Source organism: Jaculus jaculus, chromosome 1, assembly GCF_020740685.1.
Source record: "Jaculus jaculus isolate mJacJac1 chromosome 1, mJacJac1.mat.Y.cur, whole genome shotgun sequence".
Lineage (NCBI taxonomy): Eukaryota > Metazoa > Chordata > Mammalia > Rodentia > Dipodidae > Jaculus > Jaculus jaculus.
This window is the reverse complement of record NC_059102.1, coordinates 64,628,935-64,634,934: the sequence shown is the minus strand read 5'-3', so window position 1 is coordinate 64,634,934 and position 6,000 is coordinate 64,628,935. Positions and strand designations below refer to the sequence as shown.

Sequence of the window (6,000 nt, the reverse complement as noted above, 5' to 3'; positions counted from 1 at the left end):
AAGATTCCTGGAGAGTCTTGGAATTCAGTCCATGTTGGAAAGTCAAGAAGCTATCTTCTGACATCAGCTAACAATGGCAGCAATGGGGTAGATGTACTTACCAGCAAGGAGCAGGGGCAGTTGGCAAAAGGGTCATTTATTCTTAGAACCTCTTTATATATATAGGCTGCCCACTCTGGGTGAAGGTCCTATTCTTTCGGTTAATCCTTCCTGGAGTCGGGGGAGGGGGGAAGCAATATATGGGTAGAGAGAGGAATTAGCTGAATTCATTTAGAATAACTTAACAGCATTGGAATCATTAAAACTTGACTTATTTGGTAGGGTGGGGCAACATGGGGCCAGGAGGATGTTTTGAGTTCTCAGAACTAACCAGGCAGGGAGAATAATAAGAACTCTGAGTCATGATCTTCTCCCAAACCAGCAATTCATGGGCTATCAGGAAAGTGAAGTTTATAACATAATAAACACAACTGAGAACTATTCCTTAAGCTCTTAAACAGCACTGAATTTGAGACCCAGGTTTTACTGTCACTGGACAATTGGACAGAATTGCACAATCCACTTTGCCTTGTTGGTGGAGTGGAACTCCATAGGATGGCCTGCTATTTGCACCATCATCAAAGACTTCTGGTCACAAGGTACTTCATAAATGACTCTCTTGTAAAGCTCTGGAAGTGGATTGCTGTTCTTCTAGAAGGACTATGTAGTAGTTGTGGGTCATAACAAGCCACATAAACAGAAAAACCATGAATCCTTTGCAGACTTTCTAGTGCTTCCATGGCATGTGCACCTATTAGAAACCACCCCTCTCCTTCCCCATGATCTTGGGTTCCAGAAGAGTGAGACCTGACAGTTCGAAAGAGCACTCGAGTTTTAGAAATAAGTGTCATTGGGAAGACAAACAAGGCTGTAGGAACACAGAGATCCTGTTACTTATAAACCTTTGGAATTTCAAGAAAAAAGGTCACAGTAATAACCTATCTTTTAATGTGGAGCAGGTACCGAAGTGAAAATAGTTTAGTAAAACTGGCCACTCATTAAGTTGACAGCAGTTTTAAGTTCATTTTTATTTAGAATAGCCTGATACTTAAGGGTTGTTAATGCAGGTTCACTGGGACAAGGAATTTACAACTCACATTCCCAGAATTGATAAGGTTTCTTGAGCCAGACCTCTGCAGCTGGAGAGTGCCAACAGATGTCCACAGAAGTGTTAATCATTTCCTCACTGTGCAGCCCTAGTCACAAGTTCCTGCTAAAAGTGAAATCAGCCCCTCTGGTTTAAGTACAGATAAATGCTTTTCATGCAGTGCACATTCCATTTCTCCCTTCCAGATTATGCTCATGGACATTTGCTGGGTATTTCTTTTGACGGCATTCCTACAAACTGGGGTTTATCTGATTGTGAGGTAGATGGAAACTGGAGGAAAGCAGTCAACATCGGGAGACTGAATCAAGTTTACAGTGCCTGTGGTAATGAAGAGGGTAAGTGAAGGAGAATTCTTGGTGCCCTATGCTTATTTATCTCTTATGTGAGTGTTTTATTTTTTATTTTTTATTGTTTTTGGTTTTTCGAGGTAGGGTCTCACTCTGGTCCAGGCTGACCTGGAATTAACTATGTAGTCTCAGGGTGGCCTCGAACTCACAGCTCACAGTGATCTTCCTACCTTTGCCTCTGCTGGGATTAAAGGTGTACATGACCATGCCTGGCTTTTTTTTTTTTTGAGGTAGGCCTCACTCTAACTCAGGTTGACCTGGAACTCACTCTGTAGTCCCAGTCTGGCCTCCATTAAGCTCATGTTGATTCTTCCACCTCTGCCTCCTGAGTCCTGGGATAAAAGATGTGTGCCACCACCCATGGCTCTTACATGAGATTTTATTCATCACAAAGTGTTGAAGGCATTATCTTGCAACTGTGGTTACAAATATGAATGGAATGCTATTAGACGGATGGTTATGTTTACCTGAATTTAGGTTAATAAAAGATCAAAATGCACAATGAAGCATGCTTGGCAGACAAAATTGTTTCACTTTCCTGAAAAAATTGTTTTTATTAATGAAACAATGTGCATAGTGAATTCAACTGTTACTCAAGTGTCCTTATGAATTACTGTAATAATGTTGGACTTTTCAGTAAATAGAGTGGAGATAATTTTGTGTAAACAAAAAGGTAAGACATTTTGATTATTAAAATAACCACGCTGAAAAGTACAAGTTATCTAATGGCAGGTTTCATATACCAAAAATTCTAGTTCAAATAGAAATGTTGATTTATGGTGGAATGTTTTTAATAAGCAAGATAACTTTTTTTTTTCTTAAAACTTACTTAAAATAGGCATAGTAGAATGTAACAGACTATGTCAATATTTTAATTATTATTGCCAGAAAAGGTAAATTACATGTGAACATAACAGAAGGACTTTGATTTGGAAGATATAGACTCTCCTGGCCCCAATGAGGGAACCAGCACACCATCCATGTTTGCTGGATGAGTGAGTGGTTTTTACCTCTGGTGCACAGGCTCTGTTTTTATGGTTGGTGAGGTTTGGTTCTGAGAAAGGTAGAGAGGAGACTGTATTGGTTTGGGATTATTTTGGTGCCCAGTGGCAGAACACCTGACTAAAATTAGCAACAATGAAAAACAAATATCCCATGGTCTTTCTCATATGCAGAACTTAGATTTAAATATATACACATTTACACTATGAAAGCAGAAAGGAGACTATGTGGGGACAAAAGAGGACCAACAGGAGGGATGGGCAAGGGAATGTGGCCGGAGGGGAAATAAGAGCGAAGCACAGTGATATACGTGGATGAAAATGTTATGAGGAAACCAGTTACTTTGTATGCTTATAAAAATAATTAAAATATGGGCTGGAGAGATGGTTTAATGGTTACAGTGCTTGCCTGAAAAGCCTAAGGACCCAGGTTTGATTTCCCGAAACCCACATAAGTCAGACTGTAATGGAGTGTTGGGGGTCCAGGAATGTCCTTGAACCCCAAACCCTAGGTTCATTTTTGTTTCTAATTTTAACCAAATAATTGAATAAAAAAGAAGACTGAGAAGGATAATTATTAAATTAGTATATTTACTGAGGGAAGTACAGAGCCAAGGAAAAGCACCCACGTGGAGGGCCTGGGGAGGGGGGGGTGCTCAGAAAGAAAGGGAGAAAAGAAAATTCAAGGAGCTCCTGCCCTGTGGGGAGCTGGAGTGGATAAAGGAACTCATGTGGAGAGTAAGGGTTAGGGGTCCTCCCCTCTGCTCATCCCAGCCTAGGGAAAAACTCACACCCACAGCTGGAAGTTCCCATGTGCTCAGAGAGGCTGCCCTCCCCTTGCAAAGGTATTTGTAACCTTATAGTGGTGGGCTGAACTAAAGGGACAGCTGGCTGGTTAGGGCTAGGAGTTGTCTCCGGAAGGGGCTAGCCCTGCATCAAGTTCAGGGTGGTGGTGGTGGTGGTGGGGCACTGAACTTGTCTGATAAACCACAATATTTCCCTATGAAAGACCTTCTTCCCAGGAGGGTCCTGGTTGTTTGTGGAAAAACAGGTCTAGGGAATTAGGCAAGAGATAGAAGTCAGTCAGACCAGCTTTGATATCTAACAAGTGCAAACTTTCCTGCCTTTTTTACCTTCAGAGGTCCAGTCACCTTACCTGTACCCCCTCCCTCCCAGATCACACGGTGGCAAACGCATCTGGAGTTTATTTTCAGCATCTGGAGACTGGTGTGCCCATTCTCTCTCTCTTTCCCCCTGCCTCTTTCTCTCTCTCAAATGAAAACTAAAAATAAAATATTAAAAAAAATAATTAAAATGTAAAGAAATTAAAACTGATAAGACTAGAAGTAGAAACAAAAGAGACTACTGGCTCACGCAGTAGTGTGAAGGTGCTCTTGGCTTGAGATATAGCGTGGCACAAAAATGGTCTTTTCATTCTCTGTACTCTTCTTCCCTCCCTTCCTTTCTCTTCTCAGTCTGTTCATAGACAAACTTCCTCCTTGGGGATGTAAAATTGACGCTAGAATCTCCAGGAACTGCATACTCTCCACATCTGATCCAGCAAGGAAACAAAAATGATAGTCTTTGGCTAAGCAGTGCTAGAAATAAAATCATAACACTCACCCAGAGGGAGTGAACTCCTCTGTCCAGATGGTCTATGCACTGACTTCCTGAGCCTCATGGGCCAGGGGTGGAGCCACAGGCCAACTCAGTGGACTCTCTCAGGGGAGAGGTGGGTCCAGAAGCAGAGGGAGGGCTGTTTCATGTCAGGCTGAGATGCCAGAAACATAGCCAAATGTCCAACACAAAGGAAGATGCACATTTTATCTTTCTTCTCACTTGGTTTTGGATAAACATATTCAATCACTCTAGCTCTGTGAGAAGGTGCCAGAAATACTAGCTGTTGAAAGGAGGCAGGCGAGGAGTGGCACGAACAAGCACTGTGCCTCAGTTGAGGCAGGAGTCCTTTTGTACAACTCTAGTTCTCCAAAGTGCTGGGTTAATTCTGACTCCCAGGCCATGCTGATAACACCTGCAGAAGAATCACTAGGATTGGGATCCAAATATCAGCACCTTCATCCTCCCAAGTCAGTTATGGTATAGTTATAACTGATAATAGTCAAAAGAGACAAAAGAAGAGATTTCTAAGGAGATTAAAAAATTATTTATGAAAATTTTATGCACATATCATGTATTTTGATCACATTTTCCCCAAATTACTTTCTCCTGTCCCTTTCCCCCTGAGTGCTGAACCCCTTTTTCTTCTAAACTAGTGTCCCCCTTCTACTTTGATATCTGTTTTATTTTCCTTTTGTAACAACTGGGTTTAATTAGGTTGTTTGCATAAGCATGGCGGGGGTATATAGCAGAATATAGGCAGTTTACAGCAACTGTTGCACTGACAAAAATGTCTCCCCTTCCTAACAACCACCAACTGTCAAGAGCTCTTCAGGGAGGGGCAGGACTTCAGGAACCTCTCTGCCATCATGATAGAATACTCACTGGCCCAATCTTATGCAGGTGTGGTGCAGGTAACCAGAACTGCTATGAGCTCATGACTGCAACAGCCATGTTGTGTCCAGGAGACAGCGTTCCACAGCCCCTCTCCCCATCCTCTGGCTGTTGCATTTTATTTTTTGCCTCCTCATCTATGATATTCCCTGAACCTTTAAGGAGGTTATGTAAATCTACCATTTATGGCTGAGCACTCAATGGTTGCTTATTCTCAGACCTTTGGCCAATTATGAGTCTCTTTAGTAACCACTACCCATTGTAAAAAGAAGCTTCTCTGACTAAAGCTGAGAGTAGCACTAAGATATTGGCATGGACATAAGAATTTAGAAGGCAGTTTAATGGGCACAACACATCTCTTTCGAAAAGCAACAGTAGCTCTCCCCCTGTAGTAATAAAAAGAGCCTATTACCTTCCCAGCCATGGACTCTTGATTAAATTTGCAATACCAGGCATGGATTCCCTCCTCAAATCCAATCAGAAAGCAGTTGGTTACCCCCATAACCATGGCTCCACTATTACATCAATTGGCATATCTTGCTTGACAATTCAGTTGTGAGGTATGCAGGATCCACAGCTATACAAGACTATTGATTACATTTCTCTCCAGAAGCCTGCTTCACACCTACTGGCACTTTGCAAACTAGCCAGCAAGAAGGAGGTTTACAGCTTAGTATAAATTTGTAAAACAACTGAAATTGCCTTGGATATAGTAGAATCTCAATAAATATTATCTCTATAATGACTTCAGATACGCAAAAGAAAGCTATTTGTTGCATATCCTGGCATGCTTAGCTCTCACCACACATTCAAGTTAGTCTTCATAAGTGAGGGTTCAGAATATCCAAGTAACATGCCAACTATCAAAACACTGGGTAAAACAGATATGTTAGGTTTTAAATTACCTGTTCTTTCACACCACAAGTTTAAATGCAGAAATAATTTTAAAGGCAAACTCAGATGTTGACTATATCAAATTAAGTTTCCCTGACTG

The 6,000-nt window shown here is 41.5% G+C and overlaps 1 protein-coding gene across 1 annotated transcript in view; it reads left to right on the top strand.

Annotated features, from left to right (window-relative positions):
• The first annotated feature begins 1,412 nt into the window (after positions 1-1,412).
• Positions 1,413-6,000, top strand: part of Trpm6 (transient receptor potential cation channel subfamily M member 6) — a 195,961-nt gene continuing 191,373 nt past the window's right edge. The window contains exon 1 of the mRNA XM_045154985.1: positions 1,413-1,482. The gene's annotated coding sequence lies outside the window, so the exon portion shown is untranslated. The remainder of the gene's footprint in view (positions 1,483-6,000) is intronic.